Source organism: Eptesicus fuscus, chromosome 13, assembly GCF_027574615.1.
Source record: "Eptesicus fuscus isolate TK198812 chromosome 13, DD_ASM_mEF_20220401, whole genome shotgun sequence".
Taxonomy (NCBI): domain Eukaryota; kingdom Metazoa; phylum Chordata; class Mammalia; order Chiroptera; family Vespertilionidae; genus Eptesicus; species Eptesicus fuscus.
In genome coordinates this window covers 83374407-83396513 of record NC_072485.1, presented here as the reverse complement: position 1 = coordinate 83396513, position 22107 = coordinate 83374407, and the positions used below count along the sequence as shown (strand labels likewise).

General features: G+C 65.0%; 1 protein-coding gene across 2 annotated transcripts in view; it reads left to right on the top strand.

Annotated features, from left to right (window-relative positions):
* SHANK2 (SH3 and multiple ankyrin repeat domains 2) overlaps positions 1 to 22107 on the top strand; it is a 159641-nt gene that overhangs the window by 94148 nt on the left and 43386 nt on the right. The gene's annotated exons all lie outside the window — the stretch shown is intronic.

Sequence of the window (22107 nt, the reverse complement as noted above, 5' to 3'; positions counted from 1 at the left end):
AAGAGCGTGTCGTCCTTGGGAAAGAGTTTTTAGGGGGCTGGGTCAGTGCCCGGGCCCTCGCCGGCATTCTCGTGTCTTGGAAAAGCATTTCTCGACGCTCACTCCGAGCCCTGCCTCATCCGTGTGGGAAACCACGTGCAGGTGGAGGGGACGGGGTATGGTGCCCCGCTGGCCACGTGGTGGTCCTGCCATCAGGCTGTCTGGACACTTGTCCGTTCTGTGGAGGAGGCGGCCCGGGCCGCGGCGGGGGTCGCCTGAAGCCGTTGCTCTGGGTTGCGCCTGAGCTTCCCAGGCGTGTCCCCGATGTGGTTGGCTCACCTCCCGAGTTTCCCAAGATGGAGCACCGGGAGCAGGGGCCGTCCAGCCCCGGGGAGGGCGCGGGCGCTGTGGAGGCGTCTCCCGTACTCGGGTCTGTGTGGGCCTCGGTAGGTCTGCTGATTGAATGACCGGTGCGGTCCGCGATGTCAGCACGGCCCCCGGTGTAGGCCCCTCGGGTTGTTTCCTTAATAAGCTCGGCGGCAGAGACGCAGGACGGCCTCTGAGCGAGCCCGGGCCACCCCTCGCCCGGGAAGCAGACTGCCCGGGTTGGCGGCCGTGGCCGGGGTGCGCCTGGGCTGGGCGGAAAGGCACGCCACCCAGTCGGATGGAAGCCCCGTGGAAGCGGGGGCATACGAGTCCCTTAGCCCCGGCCGGTGTGGCTCGGTTGGTTGGAGCGTCGTCCATGCACCGGAGGGTCGCAGGTTCCATCCCAGGTCGGGCGGGTGTGTGAGGCCTCCCCGCCCCTCCTCCCTCTCTGAAGGGCACGGAGGCGAGGACGAGAAAGACGAGTGTCCACACTTCGCCACACTCCTCCTCTGACAGCTTTTCACTCCGCTCTGCTCACCCGCCCGCCGTTGGGAGAGGCCTTATGTTGTGGGACCCTCTGAAGTGCAGGTTCCGGAGGCTCTGCTGGTGTTAGGGTGTCACCAGGGGCAGGAGGAGGCGGCCCGGCACGGCCAAGGCCCTGCCCCGCTCCGGGACCGCTGGACCTCGGAGCCCAGCCCCCTGCTCATTGCCAAGGCCCCTGGTGGGCTCAGCATTCTCCTTCGGGGCTTGAATGGGAAACCAGGAATCTTCTTTGGGCTGTTTTCCCAGCTGCCGGCTCCCCCACTGGAATGTTAAAGTCACTCACGGCCTCAGAGCTGCCTTTTCCCACCGACGGCGTTTTGTGTTTCAGTGAAAAGCTTCGACCTTGAGGGGCTGTTTTCAGTCGACTCACGTGTCTCCGCGGAGCCTTCGCTTTTGCACGAAGCCGCCCTGGAATTGAGGGGCTTCTGAGCTTTTACTAGAGTGCGGGTCCCAGGTGCAGGTGCGGGGTCCCAGGTCCCAGGTGCGGGTCCCAGGTGCAGGTGCGGGATCCCAGGTGCGGGGTCCCAGGTCCCAGGTGCGGGTGCGGGGTCCCAGGTCCCAGGTGCAGGTGCAGGGTCCCAGGTGCGGGGTCCCAGGTGCGGGGTCCCAGGTCCCAGGTGCGGGGTCCCAGGTGCAGGGTCCCAGGTCCCAGGTGCAGGTGCAGGGTCCCAGGTGCGGGTCCCAGGTGCATGTGCGGGGTCCCAGGTCCCAGGTGCAGGTGCGGGATCCCACCACGTCGCCCCGGCGAGCCCCCTTTCTGTCTGCTCTTGGAAAGGAAGGAACTCAAAGTGTGTCCGACGTGTCCTTTCTCCTGAAAACGCTGCCGGAGTTGAGCGTGGGGACGAGGGGCCATTTGGAGGTGCCTGTTGGCTCTTCGGAGCCCTCAGCACCCACAGAGGCCTCTCCCCGAGCCGGTGCTGTGTGGCCGCGGCCTTGCCCCGAGGCCCCGTGCGAGCGCCCCTCAGTGCTGATCCCCCGGCTGCGTCTCCTGCCTGGGCGCCTGGGAGGAGGTGGTTCTTTCGTCCTTGGCATCGTTTCTGTGTCGACGACCCTCACCCGCCGCCAGGAAGCAAAAGCTGCGAGTGCAGTTCCCTGTGGGGGCCGCCTTCCCCTGGGGGATTCGGAGGAGGGTGGTTGACTTCTGGAAGGTGGACAGGAAGTGGGTGCCATGGAGCGTCCTGTGAACGTGGCAGCCCCACAGATCACGCCTGTTCACGGTTTCAGCTCCATGTGCCCGAGTCCCCGGGGGCGCTGATGGCGGTGGGAGCCCTGCGCCCTGTGAGGACACGCGGGAGTGAGTGGCCGGGACAGTGACAGCAGGGAGCGGGGCAGGCTGGTGTCTCCGTGCCGGTGAGATGGGAGGGCGGGGGCGGGGGCGGGGGCACAGCGAGGCCCGAGGAGCCCCTCTGGTGCAGCGGAGCCCGCTCCGGCCGGTGAGTGGCAGAGCCTGCCCGGGTCCCCCTCTCCCTCTGAGATTCTGTTGTTAAGTCTCCTGACCCCCGAGCCAGGGGAAGGTCGCTGGTGAGTCGGGAGGGCGTGTGGCTTGGGGGACAGCTTTGCAGAGTAATTAGGGAGACAGGGAGGTCGGGGGGTCGTCTTGATGTCTTCCGGGGACTCACCGAGCTGATGGTCCAGCGAACCATCAGCGACACCTGGCTGGCATCAGAGCCCCCGCAGACCCTGCAGAAGGACAGGCCTGGTGGCCGCCCACACCTGCAGGGCGGGCGCCATGAGCGGGAGCATGGGTAGACGTGTTTGTAGAACCCCTTGGGGCACTGCCAGGCACTCCGCTGGGTAGGCGGGGTGGTGGGGGCAGGTGGGGTGGTGGTGGGCAGTCAGGATGGAGGTGGGCAGTCAGGGTGGCGGGCAGTCAGGGTGGCGGGCGGGCAGGGCAGCGGGCGGGCAGGGCGGCGGGCAGGGCGGCGGGCAGGGTGGCGGCAGGCGGCCCGATGCTGTGGGCTTCGGAGCCCCGGAGGTGGCCCTCGACTAAGCGTGGAAGCAGGAGCCGCGTTAGTTCCGTGTCTTCCTTCCCTGCGCTCCCAGCGGGCAGCGAGCTTTGTTCCTCCAAAGGAGGCCTCCTTTCTGTTTCACAAGTCCCGTCCCCCCCCCCCCCCCCCCCCGCCCAGATACAGCTCAACCGTAACCACCACACAGGCCCATACCCTCGGGGGACAGACACGACCCATGTCCTCCCCGCCAGGCTGCAGGCGTGCTGCCGGCCCCGCTCTGCCCCGACCTCACGGGGACCCTGTCCTCAGCCCCTGTGCGGAGAGGAGGCTGAGGCCGCTCTGCCCCTGACCTCACGGGGACCCTGTCCTCAGCCCCTGTGCGGAGAGGAGGCTGAGGCCGCTCTGCCCCCGACCTCACGGGGACCCTGTCCTCAGCCCCTGTGCGGAGAGGAGGCTGAGGCCGCTCTGCCCCTGACCTCACGGGGACCCTGGCCTCAGCCCCTGTGCGGAGAGGAAGCCGAGGCCGCCTGACCTCACGGGGACCCTGTCCTCAGCCCCTGTGCGGAGAGGAAGCTGAGGCCGGGCAGGCCGAGGCCGCCGTCACGCGGCAGGCGGGTGGAGGCCGGGGCCCACCCGGCGGTCTGGCTCGGCTCCACGGCTCCGACGCGTGCGTGAGGCTCTCACGTGCTGGGTGTGTAAATGGGCCAAGTATGAGAACGAAAGCAGACGCCGAGGTGCCGGGTTAACCTTCGAATCGGCGAGTGCGTGTGATGCCTGTGCCGCCGCCGGTGCCAGCGCTCACGCGTGCTGTGCGGAAGGGTAACTGCCGTACGCGTTGCAGGCATCCGTGTGACCGTGTGTGACGCGCACCGGGACGCTGACCCAGGAGCGGTGCATCCAAGAACCCTTCCTGGGAAATTACCTAAAACACGGGAGCTCGGTGTCGCCCAAACCGGGGGTGGCCGACAGCCGGGAGTGGTCAAGGGGCGACGTGCACCTGCCTGTGGGCTAACACGGAAGCGTGAGAAATGGTGCTTGTGCCCGGCAGGCGCGGCTCCGTGGTTGAGCGTCGACCTATGAACCAGGAAGTCATGGTTGGATTCCCTGTCAGGGCACATGCCTGGGTTTCGGGCTCGATCCCCAGTGTGGGGTGTGCAGGAGGCAGCCAGTCCATGATTCTCTCTCATCATTGATGTGTCTGTCTCTCTCTTCCTCTCTGGAGTCAATAAAATATGTGTGTGTGTGTGTGTGTGTGTGTATGTGTGTGTGTGTGTGTGTGTATTTTAAATTGTGCATGCAAGCCCGGGCCCATGTGCTCAGTGGTTAGAGTGTCGGCCTGCACACTGAAGGGCTGCGGGTTCGATTCCTGGCCCCGTTCAGGGTGCGTGTGGGAGGCAACCAATCGGTCTCTCTCCCCCTTCTCCCCCCGTCTTCCACTCTCTCTAAAAAATAAACCAATGGGAAACACCCTGGGGTGAGGGTTAACAAGGACGCATGCGCGTGAGGAGTTCTCAGGACCCACGGGGACGGGCACTGCGTTCGCGGGGAGAAGAGAGTCACAGGGGCCGAGCGACATCGACTCAGTGGCCCCAGCTCCCCTCCTTCGGGCGCAGGGAGGCATGACGGGCGGGAAGAGGAACCCTCGGGGACCGGCTCCGGAGCCATTGCTGCCTTCTGCTCCGACTTTCCTGTTTCTCGGATGCTCTCGGGTGCCGGTGTTAATTTTTGACAGGTATTAATTCAATAAGTAGAGAATTATTCCTGAGGAGGGAGCTGTGTAGGAAAATGATTCCTCCGTGGCCAGGGCGTGGCTGTTGGTGCTCGGAGCTTGTGGGCGTGCGCTCTGTGCCGGGGCCATCGCTCACCGACGGCTGCGGTGCCGGCTTCTCGGCTGCTGAGCCCTGAAGCCGCCAAGGCCGATGGCATGTAATTTCCCTAAGGAGGTTTCCCCTGGCGGTAAAGGCGGGCGCCGCCATCCTTCGTCCTCCAAGGGACGCTCCAGTTTGGTAATCACTTCTACTGCCTATTCCACCCGAGCACCAGAGACGGCGAGGACCTGAGTGATGATCCGAGTGGCACGGAGGGAGGCCATTAAGAGGGAAGCCCTGGTGCTTCCCCAGACTGTCGGAGCAACTTCTTAAACGTTTCTTAGATGGCAGCTGGGAAAAGGGCTCGAGAAATGGCCTGCACACGGGGCACATTTCCCTGCACCCTGACTTTCAGCCCTAGCTCTAGTCATAACCCTAACCCTAACGCTCGTCCTCGTCCTCACCCTAACCCTAGCACTAACCCTAACCCTAACCCTAACCCTAACCCTAACCCTAGCCGCAGCCCTAACCCTAACCCTAGCCCTCGCCCTAAACCTAACCCTAACCCTGGCTCTAACCCTAACCATAGCCCTAGCTGAAACCCTAACCTTAACCCTAATCCTAACCCTAGCCCTAACCCTAACCCTAACCCCTAACCCCTAGCCCTAACCCTAGCCCTAACCCTAACTCTAGCCCTCGCCCTAACCCTAACCCTAACCCTGGCTCTAACCCTAACCATAGCCCTAGCTGAAACCCTAACCTTAACCCTAATCCTAACCCTAGCCCTAACCCTAACCCCTAACCCCTAGCCCTAACCCTAACCCCTAACCCCTAGCCCTAACCCTAACCCTAACCCTAGCCCTCGCCCTAAACCTAACCCTAACCCTGGCTCTAACCCTAACCATAGCCCTAGCTGAAACCCTAACCTTAACCCTAATCCTAACCCTAGCCCTAGCCCTAACCCTAACCCTAACCCTAACCCTAGCCCTAATCCTAGCCCTAACCCTAGCCCTAACCCTAACCCTAACCCTAACCCTAAGCCCTAATCCTAGCCCTAACGCTAACCCTATGAACAGCTGTTACAACCTGGGGGACTCGGTCCACCTCCCCCAGCATCAAAGTGAAATGCCGCACGGAGGAGAGGCGCTCGGCCATTGCTGACCCTCCTGTGCCTGTCACGAACCCGCACGCGCTTCCTGGGTCTCAGGTCCCCGTCAGCAAACGGGGTGGTGGTGAGAATAGTCACCAAGATGAATCCTGTGGCCCCCAAGCTCCGGGGCCAGTGTTCGCCTCGGTCTTTGTGTTTTTAATGCATTTTTGTTGACTTCAGAGAAGAAGGGAGAGGGAAGGAGAGAGAGAAACATCATCCGGGCCTGTGCCCTGACCCGGAATCGAATCAGCCTGAGCCCGCCGGCCGGGCTGGCCTTGGTCTTAGTGGGCATGGAGTTGGCATCCCGTCAGCATTTGTCTTTGGTCATCATCTTGTTCTTCATCGTCACGAAGGACGCCTGACTCTGGAGAGGGAGCCCGTGGCCACGAGTTGAGCCAACAGAAGCAACGCCATCCACGTCCCAGCGACGCTCCGAGCACGGACAGTCACGGAGGCTCCTGCCGGCGCGAGCCCCTGCCCTGGGCACTTGCAGCCAACCGTGTACTCGCCTCTGGCTGCCCCGGCACGGGCCGCCCCACGCCTCCTGGCAGGCGCGCCTCCGGATCTGGCTTGCGCCTCTGCTCCCTGGGCACTCTCTGCCTCGCTCAATTACGTTTTGGCACGCGTCTGGCTTTTAGGTAATCTTGGAATTTCTATTCACGATTCCCGTTTGCCCTCTAGCGACAAATCCCAGGGCTGAGGCCAAGCCCTCCAGGTTCCCACGGGGCCAGCCTCCTTTCAGACCAGCTGTGTGGCCACACACACAGCTCACGCTTCTCTCTCCTGCCTCGCAGGGTGTCGTGGCAGGCGTGGCCACGTGTCTTGCTGGTGGCCACGTGGGACCCTCCCCTGAGAAACGCTTCCTGTTTTACTGACATCGTTTTAAATAGCGTTTCATCCAATAACAACGCGAGAGACCCAGTGCGCGGACGTGAGGGTGACGGGCACATCCTCGACCTTGAGTCACGCTGACACGTCGGTCGTCAAGTTTTGCTGGTTTCACGTCAAAGACCGCAGGGCCCGGCGGCTGCCCTGGGTCCCTCCGCGTGTGGACTGATTCTGTTCCAAAGCTCCGTGGCTTCTCGCCGTGCTGGTTCTGGGCCCCTGGCCAGCTTCCCACCAGGGCTCCCCTGCTCCTGGGCGGCCTGCACCCATGTCCATGCAGGAGGAGAGGCTGTGGCCATCTTGCCCTGCCTCTCTGTCCCCCTGCCTAGGCCTTGCTGAGGTCAGAGCCTCCGGCCTAATTCTTGGGGATGGTTGAAAAACATGCCTTTAGTGGCAGATAAAGGTCAGCACAGAAGGCCTCACCTGCGTCTGTGGTCTGCCTTCAGATCACAGCCCGTGCTCGCCACGGCTCTAACGAGGCCACGGCTCTGCGGGGAGCCCCGGGAGCCGGGAGGTGGACCCCTTGCCGCACACGGCTGCAGCCCCTCCCGCACCGGGGAGCGGTTCGCCGTGCCCTCCACACTGACTGGGAACAGGTGGTCCGGGCTGAGGAACAGCCCAGAATCCTGCTGAGAAGGTGGGTGCGGGCGGCTCAGCTGCTGCAGATCTGAAGTCTTGGCTCGCTCGTGTCGGGGTTCTAATTTGAGGCATCAGTGATTTCCATTTCAGGCTGGAAAAAAAAAAACAGGTTCCGAATCACTTCAGGGGACCGTGGCTGCTGTGCTCGCGGCTGCTCCGTGGGGCTGGCAGATGGCAGGGCCCCGGCTGGGATGGCGATGGAGATGGAAGGAGCCTCGGTCAAGGGCACAGGCCGTGCCGTGGGATCTGGGTTTGCATCCGGCTCTGCCCCTTCTTAGCTGTGTGAACTGGGGAGGAAAACCCGCCATCTCGTGGCCTCAGTTTCTTAAACTGTAAATAAATAAATAAATAAAGTGTGTGACGCCCGGAACACGGTTCCTGGCAGAGGAATTCTCCGACGACGGGTAGCGATTGTACGCGTCGCTTTGGCGACCTCGTTCCTGTCGGAGGCACACGACTGGGCTGGTGTGTGCTGTGGGGTTTAACACGCCGGGATCAGACACAGTTTCTGGGGGGAACCCACAGTCTGGAAGGGGAGCAAAAGGGGAGCCCCGAGACGAAGCAGAAAAGGGCGTCCTGACAGAGAGGGTGCTGACGCGCGCTTTGATGCGTAGTGAGTGGTTCCTCCGGGCAGGACTGGGGAGGGCGGGCTCCGGGCAGCGCTCAGCACGGGCCGTTTGGGTCTTTAGAACATCATCCTCGGGCCCTGCAAGGCCATCCACTTACAGTTAGCCTGCTCTCCTCGGCCAAACATTTAACTCGCTCACCCTCATCTTGGCAGGGCCAGACCAAACGACTTTGAGGGCCTGAAACATCCCCTCCCCCCGCCCCCCGGCTTAGAGGGTCAGGAAGGTTCCAGGTGAACTTGGGGAACGGGCAGATGCTGGAGTTGGGGAGACTGGCTGGTCCAGGGAGGGCCTGGAATGTCCGTTTCAGTGGCCGCACCTCCTGTGGTTGGCCGGCGGCAGGGAGCAGGGTGAGGGAGCTGTGTGGGGCTGGCCTCTCCAGGGTGTGACCTCCCGGGAGTCCTTTTTTATGGATTTTTTATTGTCGGTAGTATTACAGATACCTCCCACTGCCCCCTCCTCCCAGTCCCTGCCCACCCCCAGGCTTCACCACCCATTGCCTGTGTCCACGGGCTTATGCATATACAAGTATATAAGTTCATGTGATAGCTGGGGGGCTGCCTACCCCTTGGGTGCGTTTGGCTGTGTGCGGCGCTCTCCGTGGTGCTGAGATTCTGGCTCTGTGCGTGGGGGGGAGGGAGGGTGGCTCTGTCCATGGTTCTGAACCCGGCTCTGCGCAGGGGTCTCTGAGGTGCGGGATCCGGCCTGGTCTGGGGGGTTTGGAGCTGTCCGTGGTGCTGAAACCAGCTCTGTAGTTGAACTCTGTGATGCTGAGCCCGGCTGTGTTTGGAGCTCTCCGTGGTTCTGAGCCGGGTTCTGGGAGCTGGCGATGGGGGCTCCCTCCCCCCCCCCAGGAGCCTAATGTGAGTCCTCGGCATTTCTCCCCTCTCGTTGCCCTCGTCTTCCGTCCTGAGTCCTGGGCCTTGGCCTCCCTGGGCACGGCACCTCATTGCCCCGTGAACGTGCGTGTCTGATGGGCGGAGAGCTCGGGGCTGTCGAGCAGGTCCTGTGCGCTAAGCCCACCTTTGCTTCATCACTGAGGTCTCGCTCGTGTCACCGCCCCAGAGAGACCTCCCCGGCACCCTCTCTCTGACGCTCACACCGGTGCTTCCTTCCCCACGCGGCTTGCTCGTGGGCCCGTGACTGACTTCCTGTTTGTCTCCCTCCCTCTTGCTGATCTGGTCCCCCCTGGGTTTTCAGAGCCTGGCGTGTATCAGAGGTCCCAGGACATGTGCTCAGTGACGGGCAGTCCTAGGTAAGAGGTGTTTCGTGCCCGTCTTTCCGGCGTTGAAACAGATTGGGTAGCTTGCCAGGACCCCCCACGGGGATCTGGATCTAGGCTGGCCCCAAGGCTTGGGCCTGGCTGGTGGTCCCGGGCAAGGCCTGACGTATTGAGATATAATCTTATCGTCGTCGTCTTCAACCAGAAAGGGTGCTATAGACCAGCCCAGTACACACAGGGTGGGGTCTGCAGGAGGCGTGGTGAGCTGAGACCCCCACGTTGGAAGCTTCTGGTTCAGCGATCTCCGGGACGCCGCTTGGTTCCCCTGGAAGGAGCCCTCCTGGGTCCTCGCCCCCTGCCCCTCCTCCCTCCCACTCGCCCGGCTCCCAGCGCACTCAGCAGGCTCTCATTAGCATTGATTTGTCTCCGTCGGCAGTGCCCTTTTGTGGGGAGTTTCATGATACAAGCGGTTAGGTTGGCAAATGAACTGAAGGAAGGCCTTGTGCTAAACGCCCCGTAGGATCTTCTAATTGATGGAGCTTGTCAGTCCTGGGAATGAGGGCGTGTGTGAGCCGGCAGTAAGTGGGGTTGAAGTAGGAAGGGGAGGGGAGGGGGTGGGGGAGGCCACCGCACTGCCGGTGCTGCCGTTTGTGGATGCTCTCCTTGCTTTGGTGCCGTGAGACCAAATGCCACCCGGAAATTGTCACATCCTCTTACCCAGAACCTTCCGTTTTACTTCACAGGCTTTCTGCACTCCTCCTTGGCGCTGAGCCCTCTGCGGGCGGGGCGGGGGCACAGAGATGAACAGAGGGCCCACACCTCGGTGGGGACTCAGGGCTGGGGCACAGAGGGAGGGATTGGTTATCTGGACTGGGCAGGTGCGAGAGGCAGCATATATGCCTGGCCTGGGAGGAGACAGGTGGGCCTTGGCCCTGGCCCTGTCTCCTTGGCTCCCTGAGTGTGTCATACCTCCTCCCACCCCACCCCCCGGGCTTGCCCACACTGTTCTCTCTCTCTCTCTCTTTCTCTCCCCCCCCCCCTTCCTCCTCCACTCGGTGGCCCTTCTGCAGATCCCTCTATCGACAACCACTCACAGCGCCTGTCACTCTCCCTGCCTTTCCAGGAACTCCGGGAGATAAGGGCCAGCCAGGCCAAGCGCGTGGCGGGCACTCTGTGACTGATGGGCGGGCCCACACACGCAGGGCACAGCCTGGATAAAGGCTCAGAGGCAGGAAACACCCAGAGGCCCCGGAGGGATGAGGAGCCTTGCCCGGGACCAACAGTACGGGGGCCTCGAATGCCGAGCTGAGTGACAGGCCTCCCTCTGTCGCCGGAGGCAGCCAGCCTCGGGAGTTTTAGCAGGGGCTCCCGTGACCTGCCCGCCACCAGGCTGGGACCTCGCTAGAGGAGGGAGGTGGAGGCAGAGACCAGACTGGACCACTGCCCAAGGGTCCAGGTTAGAGCTGAGCGCACAGTCCCCGGAGGCAGCCCTCCTGGGTCCAAACCCAGCTCCTCTGCCTGCACGCTGTGTGGCCTCGGGCGAGTTGCACAACCCCTCTGTGCTCAGTGTCCTCACCAGCAGCGTGGGACTAAGAAGAGCTCCTGTCCCTTAAGGTCTCGTGACGGTTCTGCGAGATTATCGGCGTGCAGAGAAAGCCAGGCATGAGCTAAGTCGTCACGTGACGCAGGAGGAACCGTTACTATCATTGTTGCTGCTGTTGTAGCTCGAGAGAGGGATGGAGAGCCTTCCTGACCGACCAGCCGCCCCGACCGACGAGGCAGGTCTCACTGCCCGGAACCTCTCTCCCGCGGCATCCCCGTGGTGAGGTCGGATGTGAGCTGCGGCCGGCTTGGCTCTGTTCCGCGGAGCTTCCCCAGCGCACCGCACAGGCCTGGAGGGACGAGCTTGTGGTGAGAGGAGGAAGTGGGGGAGTCGATCTGCCCAGGAGCTCACCAGGAAATAGCCGCCGTCTGTGGCCGCCTCTCCCTTGAGGGCCCTGAGCCTGAGCCGGCAGTGCCAGGCCGGGGCTGTCCTCCCCGCGCCACCGCTGCTGCCTCCAGCTGCCCTCACCACAGGGGAACCACGTGCCGCTCACACTCTGGGCACTAACTCGTTCCCGCCGCCTCAGAGCCCAGTGAGTTCTCAGGGGAGGAGCCTGAGGCACAGAGAGGTCAAAGAGCAGGCTCAACCCCAGCCGGTGTGGCTCAGTGGATAGAGCGTCAGCCTGCAGACCAGGGTCCCGGGTTCGATTCTGGTCAAGGGCACGTACCACGGTTGCAGGCTCCTCCCCAGCCCAGGCCCCGGTTGGAGGCAACCAATCCATGTGTTTTTCTCACGTCGATATTTCTCTCTGTCTCTCCCTCTCTCTTCCACTCTCTCTCAAAATCAATGGAAAAATATCCTCGGGTGAGGATTTAAAAAAAAAAAAAAGAGCAGGCTCAGAGACACAAAGCACCTCTGAGACCCAGCCCCACGCGCTAAGCCCGCACACTCCCGCCGGTGCTCACGCTCACGGTGGCGAGACGTCACCGCTGAGTCTGGTCCCGGGCCCTCTCCTGCTTCCACGTCTGGCCCGTTCACAGCTTCAGGGGCATTTCCCGTCGCCGCGCTTCAGGGTGACCCGGCCCCGCATTGCCTGCAGTTCCCAAGGCTCTGGCCTCCTTGCTGACCCAGGCGGGCCTCTGCCCCCAGCCCTCTGCACGGCCTTCCTCCACCCGGACTCTGCCCCGTACTCACCGTGGCTCCCTCCCCTCGGGTCTCTCTCACCTCTTCCAGAGCCTTCCCTGACCACCTTCTCGTTGTCCCTCCGCTCCCCGAGCTCTCCTGGGGCTGGAGTGACAGGGCTGCCGGCATTCTGGGTGCAGGATGCCGGGAGCCGGGGGGGCAAGGCTGCTGGGGGCTGTGGTCAGGGTGCCAGGCGACTCACAGTTGCTGGAGCCCGAGGAGCTGATGAGGCAGGAAGGACCCTCCCGGAGCCTGGAGGGCGCACGGCCCCGCGACACCTCGATTCTGACATTGGCTCCGGGACGGAGAGGACACGCCGGGCATCCTGAGCTGCCTGGCACGTGGCAAAGTGTGGCAGCTGCCAGGAGACTAACGTACGTCGCTCACACGTGTGGTCGCACATGCGCACACGCCGGGAGGCCCGGACGCAGAGCAGCCGGGATGTGATCGCCTGAGGGCCAGGGAGGGGTGGTCCGGGCTGGAGCCGTGGAGACAAGGGATATCTCTGGAAATAGCAGGCCACGCAGAGCGGGCGCAGAGGCCCTGCCTGGAGCAGGAAAGGCCCCGTGTTCTAGAACATTCTGAGAGGAGTCAGCTGCCTCCCACGTTGAGGCTGCGGGGAGCCCAGGCCACGGAGCCCCTGGGTTTGCGAGAGAGCAGGGGAGTGCGCACCTCTGCAGACGCGCGTGGAGCTGGCCTTCGAGGAAGGCCGCCTCGCCTGCCCCGCCGCCCTCCCCCCTCACACGCGGTTCCAGCGTTTATCGTCCTTAAACGTGATCCTACGCACCACCTTCCGTCTCACGGGCACGGCTCAGGCGTGAGCGCAGGCTTCTCCAGAACTCGCCATCCTCCCAGACGGAAGCTCTGTCCCCGTTAAACACTCACTCCCCGTCCCCCCCAACCCCCCGGGCCCCACCACCTACTTCCTGTCCGTGGATCTGACTCGGGGACCTCCTCTGAGCGGGTCCCACAGGGTCCGTCCCCTTGGGTCCCCCTGGGTCTGGCTTATTCACTCGGCACAGCGTCCTCACGTCCATCCCGGGGGCAGGCGCCAGGGTTCCTTCCTCTTAGGGCGGGTGAGGTCCGCGTGCGGAGGGACCGCATGCCGTGTGTCCGTCCTCCGTCCGGGGCCCTCGGGCTGCTCCCACGTTTTGGCCCGTGAGGACCGCTGGGGGACGGTGTGCAGAGGTCTGCTGGAGCCCGGTGTCGGCGATGTAGGGTCTGTTCCCCGAAGTAGGATGCTGGTTCAGTCATGATCCGGGGTGAACCTGCAGCCGCTGCTCCATCTCACACCCCCCCGCGGAGCCCGGGGTCCCGTCCCCGCATCCTCGCCGCCCTTGCCGCTCCCTGCCTTTTCGACAGTAGCCGTCCTGGGGGTGGAGCTGATCCTCGGCTGGCGCTAGTTGACATCGTGGCGAGGGATGGTGAGCGTCTTTTCGTGTGTGTGCGCGCGTTCACATCCGCCCAGCACCTTCGCGGGAACGCCCTGTCTTACTGAATTCTGGGCTGCGCCGTGGGTTTGCAGGAGCTCGCGCGTGTCCCGGGGACCCGTCCTTATCCGCTGTGAAGCCTGCAGCGTGTCCCCCGGGCTGCGGCTCCCTCTTCCCCCATGGACGGCGTCCTGCGATGCACAGGAGTCTATTTTGATGTGGCCCCGTCTGTTCTTCCTATTGGGGCCCGAGCCTCCGGAGTCGGATCCAGTAAGTCACTGCCATCCGTCTGTCTGTTTTGTTTTTTAAATCCTCACCGAGGATATTTTTCAATTGATTCTTAGAGAGAGTGGAAGGGGGAGGGGAGAGAGAAGCATCGATGTGAGAGAGACGCGATGGGTTGTCTCCCGCCTGTGCCCCGGCTGGGGCAGGGAACTGAACCTGCAACCCAGGGGTGTGCCCCTGGCCGGGTCAGACCCCCGAGCCTTGGGTGTCTGGGCCGACGCACTGACCACCAAGCCACACCGGCCAGGCCCACCTGTCTCCTTGGTTTCTCTTTGCTTCTCGGTGCCCCCCCCCCCCCCGGCATTGAGTCGTCCCCTTCGTCCTTCCGTCTGAGTGTTGGGGAGAATGGCGTCTTTCTGGGAGGCCCACGGCCACGAGGCCTGGCGTTCAGGGTGGCCCTGGGCGGGGCCCGCCCCCCACCCCCATCTTGTCCCGACCGTCTCAGCCTCGTCTCCTCCTGGGGTGACGGGAGCGGCCCACGGGACCGGGAGGCGATGGCAGGTCCTCTGCCGCGAAGCCCCCCCAGCTGTTCTCAGGGTCTCGGGGGCGGGCTCTGCCAGCATCGACGATGAGGTCATTGACGGGACCTCCTCAGTGGCCGCAAAGGGTGACTCCCTAACCCTGACCTGTCCCCCACAGCTTGTAGCTGGGACTCGAGTGAAACTTCCCGCCGGAGCCGCGGCCCCGTGTGCAGAGGCCGAGTAAGCGTGCCGCTCTTTCCCGCGCACCATCCAGATGCTGTGTGAGCAGCGGCCGCTCGGATCCCCGGCCTGCACCGGACGTGTTCTCTATTGCGCCCTCTCTCCTACCTCTCTCTTCCCACCCCCCCCCCCCTCTCTCTCTCTCTCTCGCTCTCGCGCTCGCTCTCTCTCTCTCTCTCTCTCGATGGGCTCATGGGGTTAGGGATGCAGTGTGTCCCAGCCCATTGCAGCCCTGCCCTGCCGGTGACCCTCCCTGCCCCTCCTCACCCGGTGCTCTGAGCGAGGGCCTCCCGGGACGGAAGGGCCCGGGGACCGTCAGTCTCTGAGACCAGCGTCAGCCGGCCTGGCTGACCCGTGGCTTTTCCCTCCGTCCCCGTTCTGGGGCCCCTGCCCTCCCCATCGCCTTCCAAATCAGCATCACCTCGTTTCAAAGAAGAAGAAACTTAGCCGTGTTTTCCCGAAGCCCTTTCCTCTGTGTAGAGTCACCGCCAGTCACCGTGTGTGCCGAGTGCGCGTGGCTGGGACGATGGCGGGCGTCGCACCTGTGGCCACGCCCCCGGGAGACCAGCCTCTCCGGGCCACGCGTGGACAGGGCGTGGGCAGCGTTTTGTCGTCAGCGGGGGTTCTCTAAGATAACCCACGTTTAGGTTTTTATCACCTGAAGGAAGGGGCCCTGCGTCGGCCTCGGGCACTTGCCAGCCCGCCCCTCCCGCGCCGGCGCGGCGTGGAGCCCGGGGGCTGCTCCGTCCACTCTGCTCAGGTGGAGACAATTCGCCTTAGAGCGTTTCCGGGAGCAGAGCCAACCTCCCGTCTTCAAAGGCATAAATAATTCTTTTTTAAATATATTTTATTGATTTTTTACAGAGAGGAAGGGAGAGGAATAGAGAGTCAGAAACATCGATGAGAGAGAAACATCTATCAGCTGCCTCCTGCACACCCCCTACTGGGGATGTGCCCACAACCAAGGTACATGCCCTTGACCGGAATCGAACCTGGGACCCTTGAGTCCACAGGCCGACGCTCTATCCACTGAGCCAAACCCGTCAGGGCTAAATAATTCTTTTTTAAGCTCAGGGATCTGATTAGTCTGCTTTCTGTGTTGTTAATCCTCACCTGAGGATACGTTTCCATCTACTTTGAGAGAGTGGACGAGAGAGGGAGAGACAGAGAGAAACACCGACGTGAGAGAAACATCGACGGGCTGCCTCCTGCACGCGCCCTGACCGGGCCCAGGCCATCGCTCTATCCGCTGAGCAGCCAGCTGGGCTAACGAGTGACTCTGAGAAGCCCCTCCCTCTTCTGAGTCGTGTGTTTTTGTGAGGGGCCCCGGGGCGATCAGAGTTACACTCCAGGTTTCAGCCCCCGAGACTCTGGCGTGAGGATGCAGGTGAGAGGCCAGAGCTCAGAGGACCCGCCCGCCCTGCCCCGTCTGTGCGCACAGCCCTGTGTGCTCCCCGGGAAGCCCCACTCCCCGCCCCACACCCCCAGCCCATCCCCCACCATCATTGACCGGCAGCCTCCTGCACGCCCCCCACTGGGGATCCAGCCCGCACCCCGGGCCTGTGCCCTGACCGGGAATCGAACCCTGACCTCCTGGTTCCTAGGTCGACGCTCAACCACTGAGCCCCGCCGGCCGGGCGAGATGTTGGCTTTTTAAAGGGCGCGTGTGGCCGTCAGCACAGCCTGGGTCGGCGCAGTGGCCGGCAGTGGTGCCGTGGCGAGGGTCACACTCCCACGGCCTGCGGGGCTGCCACGTCAGCCTCACTGAGGGACTCGGGTTGAAGTGAACTGTGGGAACTGGCGTGTGGGCTCACTAAGCTCTGCCGGGGGGCGGGGGGGGGTCACAGGCCACCGCTGCCCCCTCCGTGGCCACACCAGCCTCAGGAGGGAGGGATGACTGCGTGGCCGGAGGCGGGAAACGGGGGTTCTGGGGACCAGCCCAGAAGTGAGCAGAACCCAAAGTGCTGGAACGCCCGGCCCGATGGAGGCCGAGAGCCTGCCCAGCGCTGCCACCGCCCTCGCCTCCAGGGCCTCCGGGTCCCCAGAGGCAAAACCTGGGTGGGCTGAAGAGCGAGGGCCGGGACGCTTGCCCCTTGCCGCCCCGGGCTCAGGCCTCCTCCTGCTGCCCACTGTGGCCTGTGGGGGTCACGGCACGGCTGGGGCTCTGGTTTCTCCCTCCCAGCAGCCGAGACCCCTGCCTGCCCCGTGGCAGGCGCCGTCGGCCCCTCCTGCTCCGCCGAGAACCTGGGCCCCAGGCAGGAGGGCCCGCGGAGCCGGTGCACAGCCGAGGCAGGAGTGGACCAGGAAATGTGTCTTCTGAGTGGGCCTGGCACACGGTGCTGCTGGGGGTGTTTTCCGTTGCCAGCTGAGTTGTGACTCTCGGCAACCGTCTCCTAGCAACCGTGGGTGCGGGGTACCCAGCTCCCTGGGATGGGAGGCTGGGAAGAGGCTGCCGGGGAGGAGATCCAGGCAGAGCTGGAGGAAGGGGAGGCCCCGGAAGCTGGAAGCCCCGGGCTCTGTGAGCGGGCAGGGGTCCACTGAGACCCCAGGCTCCCCTCTGTCCCGGCGGTCGCCGTGGGGGAACGAGCAGGGACTCCTCTTCCTCCATCACGCCTCCCTCTCTGTGTGCGTTTTCTGCACGCGCATGTCCCACTTTCCCATTTTCATACAAAGGCCTTTCATTCCACTTCCTGGTTTTGCTGGCGCGCAGCTGGGCTGGGGCGACGTGCAGCAGAGCGGGGAGGTGTGGGCACGGGCAGCTGAGGGGCCTGGGGTGAAGGAATGTGGGCGCCCACGGCGCGGGCCCCAGCAGGTGCCCTGACTGGGGGCCTCAGTTTCCCCATCTGTGAAGCGGGAGGGTCTGTGCAGGGAAGACTCACCTGAGCTATAGTCTGGCCTCGCCTCTGCTCGCAGGACGCCCACCCGACAGCAGCGCCTTTGCTGGCCCGGGGCTTCGGCCACCAGACGGTCTCACAGTGCCGTCCGGACGCCGCGGAGGGGACGGGCCAGGGACCCGGCAGAGGGCTGGGCACTCTGGGCGGCCGTGGCGGCGTGTGGTCAGCCCCAGGGGGAGCTCCGCGCCAGAGACTGGGGAGCGGCCCTGGTGGGAGCCCATGTGTATCGGTGCACACAGGCGGGTGACGGCGAGGGGAGGGGACACGTCCTGAGGCCACGGCACCGGCTGCTCTGTGTGGGGGGCCTTCCTGGAATAGCCTGCGCCCCGAGTGTCAGAGCACCCCGGGATCGTCCAACCTGAGTCTGCTCTGGGGGAACCCGCTGAACTGGCACCTCGTGTCCCGAGCGGGACTGTTCTAACCGGAAGTTGGCTGAGCTCCTGGCAGGGACGGATGCCCCCGGCGCCCCCCACTCCGCCTGCAGGCTGTGGTCAGCGTCCCCGGCAGCCACGCCGTCCTCTGCCCCTCACGCCGGCACACGGCCCGGCTGTGGCCAGTCAGGTCGGGACCCGCGGGACACGGCCTCCCTCAGGGCCTCGGCCGCCTCGCTCTGGGCTCGGGCCTCCAGAACGGGGAGAGCAGGCTCCTGGGTTGGGGGCCACCCCGCGTGTGGCCCCTTGTTGTGGCGCCCCAGGACACTCACAGAGGGACGGCGACCTCGGGAGGCTGTTCCACATCAAATGTTGGGGTGAGCCCGGCCGGAGTGGCTCAGGGGTTGAGCATCGACCTATGAGCCAGGAGGTCATGGCTTGCTTCCCGGTCAGGGCACAGGCCCGGGTTGCAGGCTCGACCCCCAGTGTGGGGCGTGCAGGGGACAGTCGATCAATGATTCTTATCATCGATGTGTGTGTGTGTGTGTGTGTCTCTCTCTCTCTCTCTCTCTCTGCCCCCCCCCCCCCGTAAATAACAAAAAAAATGTTGAGAGTCAGACTGGGGTTCTCAGGGATGAACTTGGGGTTCTACACTTCCCGCTGCCGCGGGGGGAAGGGGTGATGATGGGGGGGCGTGGGCTCCCCGGACCCTGCATCTTTTCCGACCTTGCAGGAGGGGCCCCCAACTTGTGTGTCCTGAACAGGTGGGTCCCAAACTGTCCTCGGGGCGTCTGCAGGCGAGCCCTCCCTGCAGGGCTGTGGCGCCGGCCGGGACGGGGGGGGGGGGGGGGGGGGCGAGGGGGGGACGCGCTCCTGCTCCATCGAACGCTGCGGGCTGGGCGCTGGGAGAAGCCGGTCTGGGCTGTAAAGTCCCAGAGGCCCTGCGTTTGCCTCCGCATCGCCGTGGCGACAGGTTCGACCTCCGCGTCCGGGCCCAGAGGTTCCGTCGGGAAGCAGTGCTCATCCTCAGAGGAGCGTCGGCGTTTCAAATCAGAGCGTTTTCGACGGGAAAGACCCGCCATTCTCGGCACGAGTCCCAGGGACCCCGGGTCCTGCCCCCGCCCCCACGTTGCCGCCTCCAAATATTTAGGGCGCCTGGAGGGGCCGAGGGGCTGCGTGGGGCTGTGGATGTGTGTGGACAGCAGTGGGACACCCGCCTTCAGGGCTCTGGGGTGTAGACCCCAAGGGTGCGGTCACTGCCCTAGGGTGACTCCGTGGCCGACTCACGGAGAACGGCCCGCTGCCCGTGGCTGGTTTCCACGCCTTCAGTCACCCCTGCCCTGCCAGGCCCAGCTCCTCCTCCTCCTGGGAGACGCCTGCCTTGCAAGGCGGTGCACCCTCTGGGCCTGGCCTCTGTGGGCAGGAGCTCAGCAGGGAGCCGTCAGCCAGGCGGGGAGGGGGGGCAGGGGGCAAACATGGGCGCCCGCTTGTGTCTCCTCAGCGTGGCCAGGCCTCGGGCACCAACCCGCTAGTTCGCGTGAGTTTGTGTCTCTAGCCTCTCATCCTCCCAGAGAGCTCCTTGGGGAGGAGGGAGGGTTGGGCAGCTCGGGGAGGTGGGAGGGATGGGCAGCTCGGGGAGGGGGGAGGGATGGGCAGCTCGGGGAGGGGGGAGGGATGGGCTGACGTGTCCTGGAGCCGGGAGGCGTGCAGCTCAGGCTCCGGCATCCGCAGGAAGCAGACCAGGTTCAGCAGGAGGGCCGGCAGGTGTGAGCGGGGCCGGCCGGTGTGAGTGAGGCCTGAGGTGTGAGTGGTCCCGGCAGGTGTGAGCGGCCCGGCAGCCCAGGCCCCGCCCAGCGGGCTTGTGTGGGAGCTGAGCGCTGCGGAGAGAGGCCGATTCCCAGGACCCTCGCTGGTCCCGATGCTGAGCTCAGGGGGACGTGCGCCTGGCCTGCCCACAGGGCCGTACAGTCACCCGTTCTGCAGCCCAGGGCACTGAGGCCAGAGGAGGGCGGTGGCTGGCCCAGCGCCCAGTGCTCAGAGGAGCCGAGCTGTGACCGAGAGCCGCATCCAGCTCCACGGAGCCCTCCCGGGAGCTAGGTTTTCAGAGTCGGTCGGTCGCCGACCCCAGGCGGCCACGAGAGGCCCCCCCTGCCCCGCCAGCGGCGGCACAGGGCGCACGCTCACAGGGAGGCGAGGAAAGACCCTCGCTCGCTCGTTAGGGTGAGATTCCAGCGAAGCGTCGGGAATTCCTTTGTTTCTATGGAGAACGTGGCGGGAAGCGTCGGGACCTGGCACTGCCTGTCCTGTGTGACCCTGGGCGAGTCACTCAGCGTCTCTGGTCAGAGTGCAGGGGACAGCTGTTTGCATTGGTGCGTGTGGGCCTTGGGGCAGGCCATTCCCTCCTCGGACAGGCCAGGAGCGAGCAGGGACCCCTCCCTCCCTCGGGCCGGGCCCCCCGGTCCCCGGACGGATGTAGGCTTTTGGGGAGGTCCTCGGACGGGGGGCTCAGCCAGCAAATGCTGGTCCACAGGCCGCATGGGGGGGGGCACCAGTGGGAGCGCCGGGAGGGGCGTCCCTCACGACCAGGTCCTCATCGGCCCGGCAGTCACCTCTGACCTTCCAGGGGCCTGGCCAGAGTTGAGCCCAGAAACCCCTTCCTCTGGTGAACCCCCTCCCAGGGGGCTCCGTGTCCCAGGGCCGTGGCACGTGGCCTGGTTACGTCTCGGGCTCCAGGAGGACGCATGCCCCGCTGGTGCCAGGGGATGAGGCTGGGGTGTCTGCAGGGGCCTCCCTCTGGGCCCTCATGGGGATCAGGATTCCCGGTGACTCCGCTCTGTGGGAACCGGAGCGGGAACACGTGCCCTCGACGGCCCAGCCCCCCCTCACGCTCAGCGCGGGCGTGAGGCCGAGCCACGCCCTCCCCAAGGCCAAGTCCAGGCCTGAGAACAGGAACGAAGTGGCTCCGAGCTGCCTCCTCCCTCCTTCCAGCATCTTCTGCTGCCGCCTTCCTCAGTAACGGGGTCGGGGTTGGGGCCTGGGCTGGGCCCCGGGGGTCAGAGAGCCATGGTGGTCCTGGGGGAGGGTGTGGGCGTGTGGGCAGTGGCGGTGCCATGTGGGCTGTGACGTGAGCCGTGTCTGCAGGCAGGTCAGCGGGAGCCTGCAGCCGCCGGGGCTCTTGACCAGCAGCCTCAGCACCCCGGGAGCCGGTCAGCAGTGGGGGACCCGCCCAGCCCCCGCTTCACCCGCCTCCAAGTGCTGAGCAGGCCCTGGGCTCCGCCCGCAGGTGAAGGCTGTGAACACGGACGTTGGGAGGAGCCTCTCGGGTGGAAAAGGTGGGGAGGATGAGAGGAGTCGGCAGGGCACGTGCAAAGGCCCTGGGGCAGGCCTCGCTCCTTCCTGCCAGTGCATCTGAGAGGCACCCCAACCCCTTGTAGTCTATTTGGGGACCCTGGCCCTCTGTTGCCCCCCCCCATCCTGAGACCCCGATTGAGGGTCCCAGGAGGGACTGTTTAGGCCTCGCAGTGCCCCCCCCCCCCCCGGGCTGGGAGCTTCCTGCAGGGGAGGGGGGAGTGAAGCCACCGGAGCAATGTCTGCGCCTCCCTCAAATCCAGCTCCGACCGGGGGTGTGGTGTGGTGCCGGGCGGACAGCATGGCGGCCTCGGGGCGTGGGCGGGCAGCGCCTGCCTTTGGAGGGGGGCGGGAGGGAGAGGAGATGGGAGGCGGGGTGCTGGTCCCTCCGCTCCGGCGCCAGGAGGACCCGCAGGAAAGGGCTGGGGATCCGCCTCGGAGCTGGCTCTGTGCAGTGGCCCGGGGGCCCGCGGCCGCTCCGGTCGCCCTCGCCTCCATCCGCCTCGGGGGGACGCCCTGATGCGGCCGCACAGTAATTGGAGTGGAAATCGCTAAAAATAAGGGCAGCGGAGGCCCAGGGCCATTAAGAACCCGGCGGGAGCTCACGCCAGGCAGGCGCTGTGGCCGCTCGTCGTGAGGGTGGGACCCGCTGCCCGGGGAGAGCTCGCCGCTCAGTGTTTGACCTAAAAACGAGCCGTGACCTGGGGGCCCCTCCCGGCCCCTCGCGCGTGGCAGGCACACGGAGGCGCCCGGGCCGTGCCGGGCTCCGGGCTCCGGGCTCCGGTCCGCCCTGCCCGTGCGCCCCCCCCGAGGGCGCAGTGTGGACGGGGTTACGTGAGGGGCCGGAGCCGGACCACCGGGCCGGAGTGCCAGCTGCACCCGTGCGGGCACGGCCCTCAGCCCGTGGGCCTCCGTGGCCGTCCTGCGGTGGGACGATGCGGCCTGACTGTGAGCACGCAGGGGTCCGTGTACACGGCACACGGCTGCTTCGTACGGACGTTAGCGTGTTCCGTTTGTATCTTCGTACGTGCACATGTGTGACCGTTCCCACGTCCTGTGCAGCGTGCTCATCTTCCTTACACAGTGGCCAGGCCCTCCGTGCCCACAGAATGGGCGCCATCATGGTGCCACAGCCCGGAGCGCCAGCCCCGCCTCCCCGGCGCCCGCGGGCCCGGCCCCCTCGCTG